General features: G+C 43.0%; 1 protein-coding gene across 3 annotated transcripts in view; it reads left to right on the plus strand.

Moving 5' to 3' along the window:
* Positions 1-23,663, plus strand: part of C11H1orf21 (chromosome 11 C1orf21 homolog) — a 232,500-nt gene that overhangs the window by 16,942 nt on the left and 191,895 nt on the right. Inside the window, exon 1 of one of the 3 annotated variants that reach the window (XM_047751877.1) lies at positions 10,187-10,345. The exons of 1 other annotated variant lie outside the window; for it this stretch is intronic. The gene's annotated coding sequence lies outside the window, so the exon portion shown is untranslated. Of the gene's footprint in view, positions 1-10,186; positions 10,346-21,825; positions 21,887-23,663 lie in introns of those variants that run through there. One more of the 3 variants, XM_047751878.1, reaches the window with a different exon arrangement.

Here is a 23,663-nt window from a genome sequence, read left to right on the forward strand (position 1 = left end):
AGTGCATGTGAGACTCATGCTGGTTTTCTACTGCTTGGTTGTTAGATCCTGCAGTAATGATTTTTGAGGGCTCTTCTTTGGATCTTAGATGTGATGCTTCACCAAGGTGGGATTAGAAGGAGAGTAAGGGAGTAAAGGCCTTGATAGAGAAGAAAAAGCAGCAGTGGTATTTCTGATCAAGTGCTGTTCTTTGGGAAAGAACATTTATATTCGACCTTGTAGCAGGTACTTGTTAAGTGGCGAAGCAGATCAGTGTTAGGAGGGAAATTCTGTTCAGAAAGCACTGCTTATCCTCTCCACACAGCCTGAAGATGACCTTGTAGTTTACACAAACACATGCAGACTATATTTTCCTGATTGCTCCTTTAAAGGACTATTCCGGAAGGACTTGAGCCTCACTCTCTTACTTTGTGCTTTAATGGGCCGGTTGCATGCATATGAAAGAGTCAGGGAAACTTGCAGAGACGTTGGTCTAAATATGGGTGCATTCCTGAGATTAAGTGGGTTTTTCCCTCCTGTCTACACTCCCCCCCACCCCCCATTTCTCTATGGAATTGAGTTTTGGATGTGGAACTAACTGTGGCTGTAACATTTTACGTGTCTAAGATGAGTGGGGAAAATTAAATAGGTATCTAAATAGTATTTTCTATAATTGAATGACTAAAGCTACAGTTGGTAACATTTAATATGAAAAAATGCAGAAAAATCTCGCAGGTGATATTTTCTTTCTAAGCTAAACAAAACTTTTCCCATGGGTCACATCCTGGGCTCTGCCACCTCCACTCAGTGCCGGGACTGCATCTATTAAATGCATGCATAGTATTCAGAAATCCGCAAACACCCAGTTTCTCTCTCTAAAGTAAATAAAATACATCATCTTGGGTTATTTTGATAGCTCTAATAAATCTCATACCTGCTTACCTTTAAAATAGAATGCCTTTTGGGGGGTGGGAGGGTGGGACTGGGGCGTTTCAGAAAATGTTTCAGGTCTCTAGCCAGTTATCCATGGCTGTTGGGATGCCAAATGAACATAGTATTTGACATGGTTGTTTATCTTTTGAAATCAAATGTAAAGAAGTTTAAAAAGTCGTGTTTCTTTTTAAAGGGATTCCATGGCAGATGTACTGATGGGGAGGGAGCCATAACCTTCCAGTGTCAGGGTTTAGAAACCATCACAGGGAGTCAGGCTTCTCATTTTTGCTTTTTCCTAGACTGGCTCTAACTTTGTTACCTGAAACCATCAACACACGAAAGAGCAGTTGGGGAATTAATAACTCAATGATATTAATACTGAGATGGGGCAGATAAGAATGAGCAAGGTGTCCTAAATAGAACTTGTAGCAATTCAGTATTTCCTTGCTGAGTAGGTAGATGACTCAATGTGCTTGGTAATACATTAAAATTGCTCTATTAAAACTGGAAAATGCGTGTTAATATGGTAAGATCACAGTGGGGAATGGTTTATTTTTGTTGGTGGTAGTTTATTTGCAAATCAAATATAATGCCTGAATTGAAACAGTACTTTTCATTAACTAGACTTGCAACTGAATGCACAGAGAAGGTGAGTGAATTTTTTCTGTAGCAGCTAGGGCCCTGGGTACAGAGGGTTGGCAAATCCTGCCCCCAGAGAGACTTCTGTGTCTCAACAGTGCGACCCATTCTGTCAGTGAGAAAAACTCTGTTCTACTGGGCTTTCTATTGCCTTGATTTTTTAAATTCATCATTCATTATTTTCCAATCCAGCTCAACATTTGGTAGGTCTTGGGGCCTTGCTAAATTGATGTGTAGGTTAAAATGTTTATCACCAAGGGGGAATTTTTATCTATATTAGGTATTTGTGGGGAACGAGAAATCCCTGACAATGATTTAGGGATAGGAGTAGTCACTGAACCATTAAATAGATAGAATGTGAAGGCATGTTCCCTTGAAGGCTGCACCATCCCTTGGGGATAGTCTGACCTTTGAAGAGCTGTTGTAAGCCTGGTCAGGTTTCACCACCTTTTCTCTTGCATCCCAATCTGATAAAGTGTCATGCATAACAAAAATGGCAAATTAGGGTCCTTTTATTTAATACTGACAGTGCTCCATTAGAAAATTTTAGTCACAAGGCTGTTCTCACTGTGACCTAATGGATTTGAATGTCAGCATCCTTTCAGGACTGCGCTGCCAAGGGTTGTTTCAGTTTAGCTGAGAAGGTGAACTGTGGGTAGTTGCCAGCATGTCCATCTCCTGTTCAGCACCGCCCCCCCAACTCTTACTCAATTTTCAAAGAATGTTTCCTTGGGTGTTTTGTCCTGTTGGGATGACCTCAGGCCAGCAGTTGGCTAAACTCCCTGCTGTAGGCTCTTCTTGGTCCAGGTGAGTTACAGCGGAGGGACCAGAAATCTGCTTTTCCGTGAGTTGGCTCTTATGTTGGAATTGATTCTGATCTTTGTAGAAAGAAATTACCTCACAGTATCGGGGAGGCAGTGAATGAAAGAAACGAGGTAGCAATGGAATGTTCGTGGGGTGTGGAATGTGGGCTTGAGGCGGGGATGGGAAGAAGGCTGCAGGAAATGACCCGCAGCTGGATTTTTTTAACACGATTCCCTTTGCAGGTATGCTGTGGGAATAAAGAGATTCGTAACAGATTGTGTTGAATTAAAGCAGAAAGTACGAAAGCGATCTGTACCAAAGTAAAATAACTCTCTTATTCATGAATTAATAGCTTGTCACAGACCCATTAGTGGCTCTTTGCAGAGTGAGGGAAGGTTTCGGTTCTCCTGGCCCACCCCAGCTTGTAGCTCACTGGCTCCCTAGCACACTGCCTGGTTCTCGGCAGGCCTCGACAAATATGTACAGAATTAAATTAAATGTTATGGTGACTCCAGGGGCCCTGGGTTTTCATTGTTTCATTTTCCTTCTCTGTGGGCTCTGAGTGTCATCTTACTGTTCTAAACTGTGCTCTCAGTTGGCTTTCCTCCTCTTTTTTTTCTTTTGTCTTCCCAGGCTAGGGGTCTAACTAGAGCTGTAGCCCCCGGCCTACACCACAGCCACAGCAACGCCAGATCCGAGCCTTGTCTGCGACCCGCACCACAGCTCAAGGCAACGCCAGATCCTTAACCCACTGAGTGAGGCCAGGGATAGAACACACGTCCTCATGGATCCTAGTCGGGTTGGTTAACCACTGAGCCACGACGGGAGCTTCTGACTTTACTCTTCTTTATGCCCTTTCTCAAGCAGCACTGCAGAGAAGCTACCAAAAGAAGAGTCAAAACATTTATATGAATTTGTATAGTGGCAAATAGCGGAATAGGATCAAGTATGACAAATTGACAAACTTGTGAAAAATTTAAAAATGATAGACTCCAGAGAAGGAAATGTAGGGACAGTAGGAAATTTATTTTTTCAGTATAACAGAAATAAAGCATTACTTCTTGAAATTTAAAATGATAAGCTAATAAATATGCTGCACATTTCTTTTTTTAATTTTTTTTTTTTTTTTGGTCTTTCTGTCTTTTCCAGGGCCATACCTGTGGCATGTGGAGGTTCCCAGGCTGGGGGTCTAATCCGAGCTGTTGCTACCGGCCTACACCACAGCCAGATGTGAGCTGCATCTGTGACTTACACCACAGCTCACGGCAACGCCAGAGCCTTAACCCACTGAGCAAGGCAAGGGATCGAACCTGTGACCTCATGGTTCCTAGTGAGATTTGTTAACCACTGAGCCATGACTCCAAATATGCTGCAAGTTTCTTCTTTTTAAAGAATTTATTGTTCTGGTTAGCGAAAGAAAAAATGAACCTCCAAAAGAAAAATAAATAAAAAGTTTGTGTGGAGTTTTCTTTATCTAGGAAATAGGGCTCTGGAAGCAACGCCCTGATCATTATGCCTTTTTCTGGGTCACGGCAGAGATGTTTCAGGATATTAGAATTTGTCTTGGGAGGGAGGGTTGTACTGAGATCAAGGATATTTTTCAGGTGAATGTCTTAGATTTTATACTTAATCATTCAGTATGTTGAATGATTTTGGCTACATTCGTAAAACCACAAGAAATGTCTTGGATTAAACCTGTGCTTTGGTGTGCAGTGGTGAAACAACACTAAGACCCAATTCGTTTCCAAATGAACATATTTCTGTCAATTAAAATGAATTGCAGTTAATTTTAAGCGGATGAGGGTAGCTGATGACCATCTTGAACAAGAATGTGTGGTCAGTTTTCAGGTTTTCTTCTGTAACGTATTTTGCATTAATTTTATCTGACATTATGAAAGGTTAATGCCGTAACTGTTTTCCCTGTAAACCTCTATATCAATTAGAGTTGTTTTTTTCAAGTAGTTCTAAACTCCTATAGAAAAAATAGAAACGAAATATTTCCAGTTGGAGAAAATGTTTTATTAATTCTCTCATTTTATTTCCAATTTTTAAATTTCTGTACATCCAGAGGCTTAAACATGAATAAATGTGGCTTGTGGGGAAGTTTATGATCAAATGCAACAGTCAGTGGGGTCCTATCTAGTTTTCAGGTTTGGATGTTAAGTAGACCTGAAAAAACTGCTGGCTTCTCTGGTCTTTAGAGAGCTCTTTTTCAAATGATTGCAAAATAATCAAGATTTGTTTGTTTGTTTGTTTTATTTTTGTTTTTTTCTTTGCAGTAAAGTATGGCTCCTGGGCAGCTTTCTAGGCTACTTCTAAATTAGGGTATAGAGAGTTCAATGCTATCTTTTTCTTAAAGCCAACATAACTGAAAGTTATTGGTTATATTAATTTCTTTAAAAATGCCTCATCCTGAGTTTATTATGAGATATTACCAAGTTCTGTAGGTTATTTCTGTCATAAGCTAACATATGTCTTCTGGTCACTGTCCCAGACCTGGGTGTGAGATTCAAAACTTATTTGATGCTCTCCTGGGGCTAATCCTATAGTTGGGACACTGACAATTATTCCAAGATCATCGACTCTCTAGGAACTCTTTGATAGGGCTGTTTATCACTGAATGAAACTTCAAGGAGAACTGGAATGTTGGGGCTTTTTCATCTCCTCTGTCTTCCGATTGCAGAAGGACAGATGGCTTTTCAGGGGAATGGATGCCGTGGCCGAGTTGGCTACTTTTTACATTTCTGTGTTTTCGGTTTAGTTGTTCCCTAACCGAGGGGTGACTTCCCTAACCCCTGTTTTTCAATTCCTGTCAGCAAAAGCAAGGTTTTTCTTAGGAAACAAAGTAACTGGGTTTAGTTGCCACTCACAGAAAGCCAGCACCCCGCTGTCCAGGTGAGAGGGTGTCACCCCTAGGGATTGTCAGCAGGCCGGCTGTGGCTCTTCGTGGGTGAGGAATGTGCGCTCGAAGGCACCACATCGACCGAGGGTCATGTGGCCCCATCTCCATGCTTGGGAGCATCCTTGCCGGTCGTGAACATTTAGGGGAAGCCTCATACAGGGTCATACAAGGCATAGGTACTCCTCTGTCTGTTTCCCAAAGAAACACATTAATGAGGACAAAGAAACCAGCACAGAAGTGGCATCAGGATCAAACTGATGAAATGAGAAGAGAGTTAAAAATCCAGAAATGCCTTCTGTAAGGCTTACAGGTAGACTGCAAATCTATTCCCAAGTTTCCTCGGTAGCCATATGAGAGGAGGAAGCATTATCAGTTAGAAGATGAATTGTAAAATAAAAATGTGTATCATTTCTTTGCACAAGTGCAACTGTTGCTGCTACTTATACAGAGAGAAATTCCTCCTTGTGATGGAACTGCTGACTGCGTGATGACAGTTTAACTTTGCTTGGAAAAATCCAGGTTCCTTCCTGAGTTTTTCCCAGAAATAATTCTGTTGATTCCTGGAGGCAGGGAGCAATGTAAGACATCACGTTTTACACATCTAGAGGGATTTGGGATACAGGCCTCCTAAAACCCTGGGAGCAAGCGGAAGAAATATAATCTCTGCTGTTTTGTCTGCTCTCTCTATGGTGGGCTTGTGTTATTGGGTGATCCTGCAGTGTCCACAAGGAGCGATTTCTTAAATTCTTTAAGCACAGGAATGATTGTGGCTTCATTCATGCTGTGATGTACACACAGGAAAAAAATGTATGTAGGAGCAATTCTTAAAACCCTGTCATCAAACTCCAGAGGTGAAGCTCATTCTCACAGCCGGATACAAATTACACAGGGTGTTTAAAGTCAGTTGTCAAATTTATTTGAAACTAAATCTCCCAGCTTTACTGATGCCCAAGGGGAAGGGGCGAATAGCTATTTGGATCAGGACAGATGTCCTGTGTGAACAGCTTAGTGATGCCAAGGTTGATTTTCTTTTTAGGTTCCTGAAAGCATTTGAAATTGGTAGAATATTTCTTTGGGGTTTTGACCAGCTGCACAGCTTGCCAGTTAATTTCGGAAGTAGCTCTGGTCAGACCTGAGTTACCAGAGGAGTGTGTTTCTGAAAAACTCCCAGTAACCCGAGGCATTGGGTCTGCAGCCCTGGTTGGCTGTGCTGCCGACCACTAGTTTACAGAGAAGAAGGACGACAGGGATCCCCGAGGGGGATGTAGGAAATGAAGTGAGAGCGTGAGTCAGCTTTGCCCGGACTCCAGGAGCCTCGGGAGGAGTTCTCCCCGCCCTTAGAGACATGGCCTGCGTGTAAGCATAGGTGCGGTGGAGGCGTCGTAAAGCCCCCCTTTCCACCTGTGCTTTGACAAAGACGTCGAAAGGAAGGAAGAGTCTCAAGGCCAGAGAGGATGTGCAAGGGAAGGTCACCCTGCCTCACATTTGAATATTTCCCTGAACAAAAGTCCCCTTGTGTGCACATTGCCGCTGCTTCCTCCTTCCTCCCAGGTAAATCCATGGGCCATTGTGTACCTGCTTGTGTGATTACTAATAACAGCCTTGCACTTATGGAGACGCCGGGACATTTTTGTAATTGAGCATAGGACTTGAGAACTGCAGAGTCTGGTTGTAACTCTTCCCACTCCGCAGTGGCCTAACACAACACTCAGGAGATAGTAGTTGCTCAATAAAGGCATGTTGGATTAATTTGGTTTTAGACCCTGGGAAAACCATGCTTGGGCTGTTTGCAGAAGAGGGGCAAACATTACTCTGTGGAATCCTCAGAGGGTGCCGGTCATGCCGTAGGTATTTCTGTGGCTGTGACTAAAGCCTGACCCTCGTAAACCTGAACTGACTGGAGGAGCCCTGCGGATGGAAACTATGATTTCAGAAAGGCAGAATCCGAACGACTAACCAAACCATGGGTTTGGCAGTTAAATGTTCCAATTCTGTGGTCTATTTTTGTTCTCATACATATATCTTTATCTAGCCTCCGAGATTGACTTGCTTTTTGTTAATATTGTTCCTTTGTTAAAATCTGAGAAAACCTTTTGTAAGTTTTATGATTCAGGAAGTAAAACTGAGGCTTCTCATTACGAGTTTGCTGCTTCTTGGCCGTTGTTGGATCCCTTATGTAATATTTTATTCTTATCTGTGTAGAAGGAAAGCAGAGGACTTTTGCCTCCATTATTTCGTTTTTCAGTCTTTGAGATCATTTGTTCTGGAAGTCAGAGGTGCATTTGATGAAGATCCATGCTTATTAAACAACGTGGTCGTTGTTGGATTGGCCATCTGGGTGATTTGGCACTCTTGTGTTCTTGGAACTTTAATTCTCAAAAGGATAAGACACATATTTCTGTGGTTCTTCCTTATCGCCACCCAGACATGGCCCTGTGCTAGGCATTGGGGATGAAGCAGTGAGCATGGCCATGGGATAAAGTTGTGGCATCTGGATTCCAGATGGGCACGAGTGGCTTTATGCAGTTAAAGAACACCACCCAGGAATACAGAAGGCAAGAATTCCCACCGCTGGCTTCAGTACTAATTAACAGAGTGAAATATCACATAGCTTCGTTGGACCTGTTTTCCTTGTGACTCATGACTGGACCGGGGTCTAGATGTGTTTCCAAACATCGGTGCACATCAGAATCGCCTGGAAAGTTTGTTAAAATGACAGTTCCCGGGCTTTACCAACAGATGATTTGTTGCAGTGGGGGTGGGATGGAGCCCAGGAGTTTGGGGTGTTTTTTGTGGTGGTTGTTGTTTGTTGGTTGGTTTTTGCATGTTCTGTTCTGATAGAAGTGGTCTATGGGCCACACTGTCCAAAACACCTGCTGGAGGTCCATGTTTTTCACACCGTGGGAGGTGCCCATTAATGAGTGGTGAAATAAATTTAGTAGATTTTGAAAAGTCTTGAAAACTGCAATAGAAGAGTCGAGAAATCATCAGAAGCATCATGGAGCAAAGATAAATTAGAAAGCCATTGTCTACATTTTTGGGGGTTCGTGACAGCAGCACCCCACTTCCAGGAACCTAGGAAACTATTAAGCCTGCTCTCTGCAAGTAGACTTGAATGTGCAAATACCTTTGGACTTCATCTTATTCCTGCAGCACTAAGTATTTCAAGAAGGTGAATCTGTCTGCCCTCGTGCCACCTGAACCGCCCTTGGATAGAAGTGTTGATCTCACCATTGCGGAGGAAGCTTCCTCGGTACCATAGAGTAAAGAGAGCCTTCCTAACTCCTCTCCTTAGGAAGATACAACTTGGATAGCATAGAAATAACCGTCCCTGGCCAAAAAATACTGCCAGGGACCAACTCACAGCCGCATAACCACCCTCCTACTGTAGGGAAGTTATCGAAGGGAGACCTAGATGGTTCCTCCTGGACAAGGGAACATCTCTCTCTTTGCTACTATTTACTCTGTACGTATCTTTCCGATGAATCCTCTCTAAAGCGCCTTCAACTCTGAGATGCTAAATAAGACTACTTTCATTCATTCTATCACTTTTTTCCTTGAAGGAATCATATACTTTAATACTTTTTTCCATCAGTGAATCATTTGAACTAATGAGAACGATAGTGGCAGAAGAACAAAGCTGTGTGAAAATAGAATGTTAGATTAGGAGGCAGTTGGCAGAAATCAATAATTTAATTTGTCCTGTAGACGCATATATATGTGTGTCCAGGTGGGACACTGTGTTCAGAGTAGCTTTGGTGATTTTGTCCTAATTCCAAAGATCTTGACATTTCTGAAACCAAACACCAAACACTTTTGAACCTTTTTTTTTTTTTTTTTGGTGTTTGCCTTCAGAAAATATTTATGATCCTCATAAGAAAACAATGTCATTACTTTTATGGTCACACCTCATTTTTATGGAAAACAGTATTACTCAACATGATCACCTACCTTATTTGGCAAGTTTGGCTCTGAATGCCTGTTGATTGCTTTCCAGAATCAAATCCATCTTCAGAGAATGACTGTGTACTGTCACGGAGCTATTGAAATGGGACAGCCTCTGATGGCAGTTCAGAAAAAGGAGTTTCAGACATATTTGAGCAACCCTCTTCATGGTGTTATTAGAAGTACTTATTTCTAAAAGTGACCAGTCTGAGATTTCTGAAGCGTTTGTTTTAAAATAAAACTTGGTCGCGCTTACTCCATTTTGATTGACAAGTCACCCCTGGCGGGTCCAAAAAAGATCCAAGAATGGTTGGAATTGGGCCAGTTTGACCAGTGACATGGACCTGAGTCGGCCTTTTCTGTGATTCCACCAAGGAGCGAATGATTGATGATTGGAAGTCACGTTTTTCTTTTCTTGGCGAATGCTGGTATTCCAGTCTGTCTGTACTCCACCTGCATGTTTGTGGCTTAGCGAACAGAGTGGTGCTTGAACAGTAAGAGGCAAGGGTGGCTGCCTAGGCAAGGCAGGGCTTGCTACAAACTAGATGGATTACCATCAGAGTGCTTCCCAGGGAAAAGAAAAGCTGCATATAAAGAATATGGCCTTCGCTAGCGTAAGGAAAAACAGTCAGAATTTAGAGCTGCTTCCATAGCGACAATGCTATTTTTCAAGTACAGTTAGATCCTAAGTGCACCCTTCCCCCAAAGACATCCATGTGTCATGACAGCTCTCAGTGGTTATGGAATACTTGGGAAGGCTTTTAATTAAATGTTTTTCTTAGGGGTGCCCTGTTTATTTTATATTAGTAATAAAGTAAAAATGTCTGCAAATGAGAGGTCTCAACCATGAAGACTTTAGGATGGCTATCCCGATTAAAACTGTTTCAACGGGGAATTTTAAGTTGGGGGTTTTAAAGATTATCTCTAAAGGAATGCTTGGCATTTATTTGTGTAATCTAATTTTAGGTATTTGAACTCACAATTTAGAATTATGGAGTGAGAGAAAAACTTCAGCTATCCACGGGACACTTTGAAGTTGCAGATGCTTATCTGAATGAGGCCATTGCCCACGTCGCCGTCTACTAGATCTTCCTCTTACCTCTGTCCCTAGTCACTGAGGTTGCCGCCTCCCATCCAGGACAGGTGAAAGCACATGTTTTCTTACGCAATGTCTGTCTGTCTGAGAAACCACCAGGCGCATTTGGCTAGAAGGTCTCATGAGCTTTGCTGGAATGAGGCCAGGTCTGGCCGGGGACAGAATATCGTGGTGCTACTCTGTGTGCGGGCATCGGCAGCACCCTAGGTTGGTCTTTCTCTCCTTTCCTTCCAGGGTCGATGGCTCAGGAGGTGGTTAGGGTGGTGACCGTAACGCTGGGGTGGCCATTCCCTGCCTTGCCTGACCGCATTGCCTATTCTCAGCCCTAGAAGTGGGTGACTGGCTTGGGCTTTTTCCTCCTTGGCCTAAAGAAAAGCTGACCCTTCCAGAAACGTTTTCCCATGGACCCTGTCTCCGTTGTGGCTTGGTGACCGCTGAGACATTGGTCTACCCCTGAGATGATTCATAGAAAAGAGTCTCTGTTAGAATTATTCTTTTTCTGCTACTTTCTGGTGACGCTTGGACCTAGCTCTCTGAGTTGATGTAGCTTTTGCTCTTTTGCTCTTTTGGGCTTGGGTCATGGCTCATCACCTACTCCTACCAATCTCAGAAATTGTGATCAGGAGATAATTGGATTTTTCACAAATTTAAAAAAATTTAGTATTTATTTTTTATGTCTGCACCCATGGCATATGGAAGTTCCTGGGCCGGGGATGGAACCCGTGCCTCCACAGCAGTCCGCCGCAATTGGATTCTTAACCCACTGTGCCACAGTGGGAAGATATCCAGGAGATAATCGAATTTACAGAGTGCTTTTCTTCTGTACATATATTCATTTTGCAGATAGATTTTTCTCATTTCATCTCAGAATCTGCAGGCGGTACACAGGCTGGACGGCTTTATGCCCGTGAGCCGGAGCTCAGGGAAGTGTCGGCCCTGGTCACACAGCAAGTCTTCAGGGAGACCAGCGCCGAAGGTAGAGGTCATGCCATTTCCCTTTCATGTCGTGTTAGTGTTGGTTTGACTGGAACAGTAACAGAATGATTTCACAGGAATGACTCAGTTCTGCTTATTAGGAAAGTATAGCTTCTTTTGTGTTTATTTATTTATTTTTTTAGTCCAGGTTTTCTCTGTGTAATAAACTGCCTTCTGGATTCTTTCCATAACAGTCCATAGGGTCTCTCTGTTATCTGGGGCTGTTGAGGAAGTGGATCCATTTTATAACGAAGGGAGCAGAAAGGGGCACCATCAGATGGCCTGGGGTCTGCAGAGAGCCCAGCACAGGCACTCCTAGCGAATTCAGTCTCGGATTATTTCATCTCTCTGTAATTGAATTTCCTTAGGCTCTTTAAGATTTTAGGGAGGGGAGTTCCAGTCATGGCTCAGGGGAAACGAATCTGACTGGCATCCATGAGAATGCGGGTTCAATCCCTGGTCTCGTTTAGTGGTTTAAGGATCCAGCATTGCCGTGAACTGTGGTGTAGGTTGCAGACATGGCTCAGATCTGGTGTTGCTGTGGCTGTGGCGTAGGCTTGCGCGCCAACATCTCCGATTAGACCCCCTAGCCTGGAAACCACCATATGCCGCAGGGGTGGCCCTAAAAAGACAAAAAAAAAAAAAGATATTGGGGAGGAACGTAATGTCTTTCTAATTGGCTTTTGGTGAAGATTAAATGTGAAAATACATGTAAAACTCAGTTCCTGGACAAATTCTCAGTACATGGTGCAATTTAATCTAGAGTTTTTCAGATTTTAGTAACTTAGTTTCTTGGGTTGGTATCCATGGGGAAATAACCAGTTACCAGTTTACCAAGTAGGAAGAATGGATATTTCATGGAATTCTAAGAAGTTAGACCAATACAAGGTTTTATTCATTCATTCTGTAAATAATTGATTGAAGACCTGCTATATACCAGGCACATGAGATACATGAGTGATCAACACAGGCAAATCCCTGCCCTCCAGAAGTGTTTACTTTGGGGGGTTAGAAAAGCACAAGAAACAAGAAACACTTTACTAAATAAGTCAATCGTGTCATTTGTTGGAAAGTGATTAGCACCATGGGAAAAAAGAAAAAAAAAAAATAGAGCCGAAAGGACATGTAGTTTTTTTTTTTTTAAAAAAAAACAAAACTGAAGTTTCATTTTTATTTTATTTTTTTTAAACTCAATGAATTTTATTACATGTATAATTTTACAGCAGTCATCACAACCCAGTTTTATAGCATGTCCATCCCAAACCCCCATCCCATCCCCCCCCCAGCATGCAGTTTTAAGTGAATCTGATGGAAGGGAAACATTTATTCAAATATCTGAAGGTGACAGGGTTAGCTGTGCGCATACTTGGGGGAGAGCATTCCGGGCAGGGGAACCGCCAGGGCAGAGAGAGGCCAGTGTGTCTGGAGTGGCTGTGCAAAGGGAAGGACCGGTGGTAAAGGTACAGGGGCCAGAATGTGCAGCAGCCAGAGGCCATTGTAGGGCTTTGGTTTTCACTCCGCTAGGGAAGATGAAGGGGAGATTTTTGAGGGGTGTACGAGCAGGATCTGGTTTAGTGTTTCTTTTCCTTTTTTTTTCTTTTTTCTTTTCCTTTTCTTTTTATAGCTGCACCTGCAGCATATGGCACTTCCCAGGCTAGGGGTCTAATCGGAGCTGCAGCTGGAGCCCACACCACAGCCACAGAAACTCGGCATCTAAGACGCACCTGTGACCTACACCACAGCTCATGGCAGCGCCAGATCCTTAACCCACTGAGCGAGGCCAGGGATTGGACCCCCATCCTCATGAATACTAGTGGGGTTCTTCACCCACTGAGCCATAACGGGAACTCCCTGGGTTAGTGTTAATAGGCTCACTCTGGCTGCTGCTCAGAGGGCAGTTGAGGTAAAGAGTGTAGTCTTGGGGGTCACCTTTAACCCCTTCACATTGGAATAGAGTCTGGAATCCGGCTTTGAATCGGGGTCTGCTGCTGCACCACCAAGGGACTCAGAGGTCCCCAAGGGAAGGAAATCCTCCAAATATCCTGTTACTCTCCGAGAGCCAGGATTGAGGCTGTGCGAGAAGGGAACACATGCTGACTGCATTTATTTTACTAACAGTGTGTTTTGGGGGATTTTGGAAAGCGGAGGCATTTTTGTAGCCTAAAATTTCTTTGGGATGTTTGTCCACAGAGCTTTGGGTTTATAGATAGGATACTTCAAATAAGAGATGAGATTTCATTAGGTTGGCTGTGACATTTTCTTTTTCTCTAGGTCTGGCTAGCTGTGAAGTTGGTTGTCAGGTAGTTATGGAACCAGAATACTTCGGTGGTGTTAAAAAGAGAGGTTTGTGATACTGTATCATTTTTACCTAAAGAAAGCATCACTAAGGGATCTAATTTTCGACTGTTGGGAGGAGAAAAGGTAACTTAGTTTGGCAGGCTGGCCTTCCTGTCAGGCCTTCTCATTTTTAACCTTGGTTAGTATTCCATCCCCCTAGTCTTTCTGCTTTAGAGAAACCCCCAGAATGTCTTATTTTGCATCAAAGTGTACTTTTTATTCTCTCTCTTCCTTAACCTGAAGTTGTTAGAAATGCTTTTTTAAAAAAAACCCCCAAAAGCCAAAAAAAATTTCCTTCAGTTCTACTTTTCTAAATATTTTAAGCCCATTATTATTATTTTTTTTTTAAATAAGGAGCCCTGTAATAAGTAGAGATTAATCAGTGCTCAGAGGCCAAGGTAATTCTTTGAAGGAGGGCTGATAACCTAATTTTTGGTTCTTCTTGATCTTTCTGCTTCATTTCTGTCCCTTTGCCTACATTGTGGCCACAGATCTGCCTTCTATAATTGGGCCAAAAGAGGGAAAAGAGAGAAAATTCATATTTGTTCATTTCGTTTATTAACTACACAGTTTCACCATTTTGGGGTGTATTTCCACCTGACCCACTATTATACTTTGTTCGATTGCATTCTCGAGATGTTTGATCAAAAGTTGGCTATGAGAAAAATAAAATTCCTTCTGTCTTTAAAATAAAACAATATTGGCATAGGCTGTCATTAGAAAATTTTTATTATGCTTCTGATAATTTTTAATATCAAATTCCTTCCCCCTTTTTTCCACTTCAGTTTACAAGGAACCCAAGGAAGTAAATGTGACAATTTCAGATAAATACGTCCTTGAGAGGGTAGAAATTTCTTTAGTCTCAAGTCCTCTTTGTCCGATTTTTAACTGTTTAGATGGAGTTGCAGTTTTAAATAATAACTCACAGTTATCTCCCCTGTCAGTGAGCCATTCATGATAAGTTAGGATAAATAGGAAATATTGTTTACAGTGGAGCTGTCTGTAGTTTGGGGATGGTTTCTAATTTCAGCTCTGGAACAGAAATTAGTGTAACAAATACCTCTGAACTTGTGCTGATGATCATTGTCTTGGGGGCTTGATAAAGTTCATGTTCCGTGAGTGTGAGGCATCCTGGCAGCCTCGTAGACTTCTGTTCATATGCATGCACGTGTGTGCACACTTGTATGGATGCATGTGTGTAAATATCAAATGCATACACAAGTGTAACCCCGACCAGAGAGGCATCAACCACGTGCACAGGAAGGAGATGAGGGGCACAGACATGGCAGAAGTGTAATGGGATGGCTCTGTGGGCTGATGGGTAGGGTTTCAGTGGGTCAGGATTGCTGGAGAAGGAATGGCAGGCAGAGAAAAGAAAGAGCAGTAGTGCAGCGATAAGGCAGTGTGGAATGTTGACTGTTCCCATAGCTGATGGTATCCTCCTCTGGTCTCATCCCTTCACTTGCCTTCCAAAGCCCGGCTCAAGCCTCACCTTGTCTTAGGTTTATTCCGAGGAAGGCTTTGTACGAAAGTGGATGTGGGTACTGGAATCAAACACTTGTAATGCCCTTGATCAAGTTACTGAATAATATAAGTGAAATTTTTGCCACGCTGTAGTGCCTTGCATAACTTTGGTCTTTAAACACTACAGCATCCCTATGAGGTGGGAACTGCTATTATTCCCAAATTACATATGGGGGAATTAAGGGGTGAAAAGTGTGAGTAACTTGCTCAAGGACACAGCTGGAAAGTAGCAGTACTGACAGTAGAACAGTGGTGCTTGGACACCGGAAACTTGTCTCAACCACTAATTGTACTAACCTTGATAGGCCACAGCTTATGTATTTGTAAAACCTTGTGATATGGTTTTCAGCACACTTGTTTAGCAGGCACTGGGTGCTCAGTAACTGAAATCATTGCTATAATTAATATTTCCTTTCTCCCCAGCGTGACTGAAACATTGTTCTTGCACATGCCTCTCTGATAGCATTACTGTGCTGTACCACGATCTGGTTCACAGATTGAACTGTAAGCTTTTTTCGTTTCTTTCATTGGCAGCGCCTGTGGCAGGCAGAAATTCCTGGGCCAGGGATCGAACCTGAGCCACTGCAGTGACCACATCGAATCCTTAACCACTAGGCTGCCAGGGAACAATCTGTAAGCTTCTTGAGGATGGGACCTCTGCATACAGAACCTGTCCCCTAATGGCTCAGTAAATGCTTGTGAATGGAGTGAATGACTAACATGTTTGGGCTGTTATGGTTGATCTTGGACTCTGTAGAGTGGTTCCTATCCAGGACCTGAGGGATCCTATCCAGCGCCAGGTCTGAATCTCGCCCCTGCCCTCTCTCTGCTTTGTGTCTCACGCAGATGATTTATCTTCCCTTCACCCTCCACTTCCTTGTTTATTTAATGGGGAGAGTAGAGTTGTTACAAGGATCTAGGCAGATACTGCCGATCAGGGATTTAACAGAGTGCCTGGTTTCAGATAAATAATAGATCATTCCTAGTTTACCGTTATTGAATAACTGCGGAGAGGCGGGTTGGAGGTGCAGAGGTAAAGCTTCCACGCTCATGCAGGGGCTTCCCAGTCTCATAGAAGGGAAGAGCTGTACACGGTCATAGACGGCGGTGATACTCTTCAGATACACGGTGAGGAGAGGCCAAGGGTGGTCATCTTCTCGATGGAGGGTAGATGCAGGTCGGGCTGTAAAAAATGAATAAAAGTCCTTAAGGCAAAGCTGAATGAAGCCCTCAGATATCAGGATTGTGACTTAATTGAATAGGCAATGGGGAGCCAGTAAATGTTTTGAGTAGGAGGGTGACATCAACACAACTGTCCTTTAGGAAGATTAATCTGACAAAAATATGTAGGATGAGTTAGTGGGGAGAAAAGCGAGGAAATAAATAACACATAGACCTTTAATGGAACCTCCTACACGGGATAGAAATCCATGCTGCAGCACCCCTTGCAGATGGTCATCCAGCTGTGCCAGCACACACCCGGGAGGGGAAGTTCATTACCCCTTAAGGCAGCATCTTCCTTCCTTCTGTCCTCCTTTCTCCCCACCTTCCTTTCTCTCCTCCCACCCATCCACCCCTCCACCCCTCCATCCACCCAGGCGTTTGCTTACTCATCCATCCATCCATTCACCCACCCGTCTACTCTCCGTCCACCCACCCATTCATCTGTCTCTCCACCCACTTATTCATCCACCTACTCTCCCAACCACCCTCCAATCCATCCATCTACTCACTTATTTACTCATCTACCCTCCCTCGCACCCATCCATTCATCCATCATCCACCCACCGATCTGTCTACCCATTCACTCATCCACCCACCCATTCACCATCTACCCACCCCCATCTGCTCGCCCATTCACCCACCCATCTATCTATCTGTCATTTCTTATTTTTATTTTTTTGTCTTTTTAGGGCCACACCCACGGCATATGGAGGTTCCCAGGCTAGGGGTCCAATCGGACGTGTAGCCACTGGCCTACACCACATTAGCACCAGATCCGAGCTGCATCTGTGACCTACACCACAGTTCATGGCAACGCTGGATCCTTAACCCACTGAGCGAGGCCAGGGATTGAACCTGCGTCCTCATGGATCCTGGTCAGATTTGTTTCCGCTGCACCACGACGGGAACGCCTGTCTACCATTTCTTAAGAGTCTGCTTTGTGCCACTTGCTGGGCCAAGAGGTGGGAGTGTAAAGTTGAATACAGTGTCGTCCTGCCCTTGAGGTTCCTCACGGTCCTGAATGATCACACATCCTTTATTGAATAATTTTTATTGTTGGAACGTTCTCTTTTCCTTAGCCCAAGCCAAAAAGCTGCTCCCTTTTGAATCTTTCTCGTACTGGTCCTACTTTTCTTAGTATTTCTTCTTTTCTTTTTCTTTTTTTTTTTTTTTAAATCAGAATTTTAATAGCCATCTCCACATATCATTAGGAAAATAATCAGTGACTTTTGGAATTAAATAATATCCTGAAAGGCCTAGCTCTCAGTTACACTTTTAATAAATCATTTAAGGTGTATGAGATTTGTCTCATTTTTTTTTTACATTGAAAGGTCATTATTTATTATCTCCCTCATTACTCCTCTAATGATTTATTTTCTTCTATTATTTTTTTTTACTGTATACTTTTCTTATTTTCCTTATTATTATTTTTTACTATTCAATAAATTTTATTACATTTATAGTTGTACAATGATCATAAAACCAAATTTTATAGCATTTCCATCCCAAACCCTCAATGCATCCCCCCACTCCCCCAACCTGTCTCATTTGGAGACCACAAGTTTTTCCAAGTCTGTGAGTCAGTATCTGTTCTGCAAAGAAGTTCATTGTGTCCATTTTTTAAATTCCACATGTCAGTGATAGCATTTGATGTGGGTATCTCATTTTCTGACTGACTTCACTTAGCATGATAATTTCTAGGTCCATCCATGTTGTTGCAAATGCCATTACTTCTTTCCTTTTAATGGCTGAGTAATATCCCATTGCATATATGTACCACATCTTCTGGATTCACTCCTCTGTCAATGGACATTTAGGTTGTTTCCATGTCTTGGCTATTGTATATGGTTCTGCAGTGAACATTGGAGTACATATATCTTTTTGAGTCATGGTTTTCTCTGGATAGATGCCCAGGAGTGGGATTGCTGGATCAAATGGTAGTTCTATTTTTAGTTTTCTGAGGAATCTTCATACTGTTTTCCACAGTGGTTGCACCAATTTATAGTCCCACCAACAGTGTATTAGGGTTCCTTTTTCTCCACACCCTCTCCAGCACTTATTGTTTGTAGACTTATTGATGATGGCCATTCTGGCTGGTGTAAGGTGGTACCTCCGAGTTGTTTTGATTTGCATTTCTCTAATAATGAGTGATGCTGAACATTTTTTCATGTGTTTTTTGGCCATCTGTATGTCTTCTTTGGAGAATTGTCTGTTTAGATCTTCTGCCCATTTTTTGATGGGGTTGTTTGTTTTTTTTGGTATAGAGCTACAGAAGGTGTGTATAAATTTTGGAGCTCTTATTATTTCTTCTAAAACACACCAACTGTACTCTTCTTTTATGTAATTGCTTTTATCTTTTTTTTTTTCCTTCTTTTTAGGGCTGCACCCTCGGCATATGGAGATTCCCAGGCTAGGGGTCTAATCAGAGCTGCAGCTGCCGGCCTACACCACAGCTCACGGCAACACTGGATTCTTAACCCACTGATTGAGGCCAGGGATCAAACCACCAACCTCATGGTTCCTAGTTGGGTTCATTTCTGCCACGCCATGGTGGGAACTCCGCTTTTATCATTTTAAAAACTATATCATGGAGCTTCTTAATTCTCTCTTCTTTTGGAAAATCCATTTACTTTGAAAGGTTCTCATAAGACAGGATTCATAAAATGTAAGGACTTTTTTAGAGACAAATGGGACATTAGAAGTCAATTAGAATTCATGAATTCATATCTTAGTGCTCATCACTTTACAGGTAGGGTCTGAGTCACAGGTAAGTTGTGACTTGCCTAAGATCACAGAGCTAGTTAGTGACAAAACTGGGGCAAGAACTGAAGCTTTAAGTGTCCATACTTGCACGGCTTTCTCAGAGACCTTCTCTCCTGATAATCCTTCCCAAACATTCTATAAATGTTCACCATCTCTCATAAAATGTAGAACCAGAAGTTGAGTGTGCTGTCTCAACTGCGTTCTGACCTTGGGAGAGAGCTGTAACAAGAGTTAATAAAGCCCAGTATTAACCGAATGTGCCAGGCTTGGTGCCAGCCTCACTGCCTGCAGTTTCTATTCAGTCTCCCAACAAATCTTATGGGATGGGTTTAACACTCCAATTTGAAATGAGGAAACTTCACTTAAGAGGGAAGTAATTTCCAGTCCATGGCCATGGAGCGCCAGTACGTAGAAGTGCCAGAAATCAAACTGAGGGCTGACTTCATGGTCATGGAAAGGCTATTCCTTACCATATATATTTTTTTATAGGAAACGCTTCATGAATTTGCGTGCCATCCCTGCACAGGGGCCATGATAATCATCTCTTATTGTTTTAGCGTATGTGCTGTCCAAGGGAGGGCCCTAATTTCTTAATTATGTATGTATCTTAGCGAAGCTTGCATTAGTGGAAGAATAGTGTTTGTGAGAATGTGTCGAGCTTGTGGTCATCTTGCATTTCTGATATTTTAAGAAAATTTAAATTGTGACCTTTATTTTTCTTCCTATTCAATGCCACACTCTTGGTATCATCTGGTCTCATTGATTAAGAGTGTTGCAAGGCTCATGCATGGGGCCCGAACACTTGGGTGTGCCTGCTGGCTCTTTCCCATGTGGTTGAGTCAGTGGAGCTTCACTGTTCTCAGACATCAGTCAGATCCGTCTTACTGACCTCAGTGTGGATGGGAGATTAAATTAGACAGTGTATGTGGAAGGACATTGTAAATGGACAAGTTCATGTTAATCCGGATTTTTTAAAATGTGGATTGGGGCCTGCCTTGCCCCCTGGGCTCTAGCAAGCTTGCTTCTCTCTGTTCTTGCCTGACTCAGGTTTTTCCTGCTACTAAGAATCCCCCTCCCTGAGTGCCTCCAGCTCTCAAAATGTTGCTCAGCCCTAGAGGCCAAGGTCAAAGGCAAATTTTGAAAGCAGACTTCCCTTGCTTCCCTGCCAAAATTAATTTTTTCTTGTCAGTGCATGTTCAAACAACTTTATTTCTAGAATTGTTCCAGCCCTCATCTCAGTTGGTCTTGTCTTCATATTTGTTTTGCTCAGATTTCCCCACTTGCCTCCTGAGAGCTTCTTGAGAATGGAACCCTGAGAGTTTTCATCTTGAGGAAACTTCTCTTTCCCTGAGCCTACCAGAGAGTCAAGTAGTAGCTCAGTTAACTCTTTGATATTGGCCATCCCTCCCAGATTTATATTCTAGCCGCTTTGCTAGTTTCCCTTCTGGCCTCATCCCCATCAAGATAAACATGTTGGAAAGGACAGAGTGGAGCCAAGGAGAAATTGTGGGCTTGTGTGATGAAGCTCTTCCTTTGAGTTGTTACCCAGCTCGCGTGAACTCTTGGATTGTTGTTCTGCAATGAGGACGCCTCAGAACAATGCTCTCAATTCGTCTATCCATTCAAAACTGGTCAGGATTACTGCCTGAGCCTCCTGCATGGTCTTCTTCCACTTTCCCTTCCAGTTTCTTTTGCACCCACATCCTGAGAGGTCTTTTAAAAAAACCTGTTGAGGAGTTCCCTGGTGGTTCAGCTGGTTAAGGATTTGGCACTGGTTACTGTGGCAGCACGAGTTCCATCCCTGGCCCAGGAATTTCTGCCTTCGATGGGTATAGCCAAAAGTAAATAAACTACTGAAAATGAAAAAGCCTGTCTAGTCCCGTCACTCCCCTGCTGTAAGCCCTTCTCTGACATGCTTGTTGCTCCCTGGGCGGGAGTCTTCAGTGGGACCTGCCCACCCTCCTGCTGGGCCCTCACGCCTTACCCGGTGGGTCTGCCTTGCTCCAGCCCACAGGCCTTTTTTCAGTTCTCTGAATACACCCTGGATCTTCCTGCCTTGAGGATTTTTGGGGGAGGGGAGGGGAGGGCTCTTTCTTCTAGAAATGTTCCTCCCCTTATCTTTTAATGTGCTCGCTCCTATCTTGATTCTTGGCTTAAATGTCATTTCCTCAGAGAAGGCTTCCCTAATGTACCTTGGCGAAGCATCCGGTACTTTCTCTTGGTAATTCTGGTGATTATTTGTGTGACTCTCTGCTTTATGCCTGTCCCTCCCACAAGACTCTGAAGTTCCCTGAGGGCAGGGACCGTGTTGGTCTGGTTAAGTGAGGCATGCTGGGTACTTAGCACAGTGCTTGACACACTGTAGCTGCTCCATAGATGCAGGCCCTGTAAACCAAGTAGGAATTCCTTCATTGGACTGCCCCCTCTCAGGATCCTCCAGTGTGCAGGGGCCTTGGACCCATCAGCTCACAGCCCACTCAGAGGATTGAGCCAGGTAAACAAGCCACAGAGGATGTCACCTTTGCTCCCAGAGCGAGTGTACAGTCCTCTGTGAGTGGACTTTCCAGGTCTGGGGCAGGGGGAGCTGGTGAAAGTGTCTTGAGAGGGTTACCTTTGAGCTGAATCCAGCCCCCGTCTTGCCCTTTTCAACTCCAGGAACAAGACTACCAGGTACGCTGCCTAAACTGGACCCCCTAAAGTGGACCAGACTTTTCCTGCCCACCAAGAACTCGGTCAGAGATTAGATGTAAAGTTAACCCGAGATGGTAGGTACTCTTTGTGAATTCTTGGTGGTGCCAAGTGCTTGGAAAAATCTGCTAAAGCTGCTTTTTAGCTTGGGTGGCAATCTGTTTGCTGGTTTAGTTTCCTGGATCCAGCCCGTCTGAAAATAAAACAAGCAAACTCTGACCATCTCCTCTCCTTTGGAGGAGCGTCTCTCAGACTTTAAGAACTCAGTACCCAGTCTGTCTTCAAGAAGCTCCCAGTCCAGTTCTGTTTATATCACCACTCACGAAAAGGACCCTTAATGAGTTGCTAATATTGGAAAAGTAAATAAATTCTGGGACTGGAGAGGTACTGGCATCTTCTTGGATCTCCTGTGATTAAATGTGGTGCCCACGCCACTCTCCTTACTCCCACAGTGGTAATTGGTTGTAGGAAAGTTCTTTGTACTTGGGAACAACATAATTTTTTTTCTTAAAAAAAAAAAAAAAAAAGGAATCTATGGAAGTCTCCAATTCTAAAATTCTGTGATTGTATGATTCTAAATTAAATTAGGAAAGCAGGCAGACAGTTTCTGAACGTGTTGCCATGGACACTGGATGTTGTGTTGAGGTGTCTGCTTAGTCACATTTGGTGCCATCTGCCATAAAAGAATTACTGGATTTTGGTCTGAGGGCAACTCAAGGTACTTAGAGGGATCTGCTGTTCTTCTCATAATCAGCTGAGATGTCCTAGCACCTTATTAGCACACCGCACGCCAGATAAAGATTTTAGTGTAAGTATATCCCATGTGAAATACTCTGGGATGTACTTATACTAAAAAATTATCTGTCGTTTATCTGAAACGCAAGTTTAACTGCTGATTTCCTCCCCCATCCCCGCCCGCCGCCCTAGAGCTGGCAATGCTGGCAGCATTCACCTATAATCTGTGATCTTAGGAACATTTCGGTACAGGTAATACTGTACAAAAGTGTTTATCAAATGGTAAGAAAGTTTCTAGTCAATCAGCCTGGCCTCATATTCCACCACATGTCCCTCCTGACATTTGACTGTGGGCTTTTGATTAGTGTTTCTCTTTCTTGCACTACTAATGAAGTGACAAACCACCATTCTGTTAAAATCCTGAAAATGTCCATAAATGTACTTCATGTTTCAATTAGTGGTCGGTTCCTTGCATTTTGAAAAACAGTCGTCTTTTGATTAAATAATATTTGGTGAAATTTGAATTTACAGTAATTTATGAGTACTTTTTGGCTTTGTTTTGCTTATCTGATAAAATAGCTCTGGAATTTATGTGGGATCAGGACCTGTTAGCGCCAGCACATGCCAGGAGCTATCCCCAAATACCAGATTCTTCTACAGTTCATCTTTGGTTCTCATTAGCCTTGGAGTGTTTTATAACTACACCCCGTCATCATTCCTTCTTTTGAGATCCGATGTCTCTGTGAGGAAGCAGGAAAAATACAGCCCTGCTTTCTTGCAAAATTTATAGGCTTTTGGTGAGTTAAGATATTTGATGAAGATAAACGGAGAACTTGAAAGTTTTGCACAATCCTTAAGATCATTAGGGACGCTTCTGCTTTGCTTTTCCCGATTTTAGTGAAGGAAAAGAGAATAATGAATTTGCCGGTTTGCATTATTGTATTTGATGTCAAAAGTCAAGTTCTAGAATCTGATTATTTTTCTTAACCTTAATGTAGCCACAGAATTTTGGCATTGAAATTCGGGATCAGTGGTGTCCCAGTCTTGGGTCAGACCCAGGAAACACATGGTTTTGTTCGCTCACGTTTATAGGGTAAGGAACCACGTGCAGAACTTTTT

The sequence above is a fragment of the Phacochoerus africanus genome, chromosome 11 (assembly GCF_016906955.1).
Source record: "Phacochoerus africanus isolate WHEZ1 chromosome 11, ROS_Pafr_v1, whole genome shotgun sequence".
Classification (NCBI taxonomy): domain Eukaryota; kingdom Metazoa; phylum Chordata; class Mammalia; order Artiodactyla; family Suidae; genus Phacochoerus; species Phacochoerus africanus.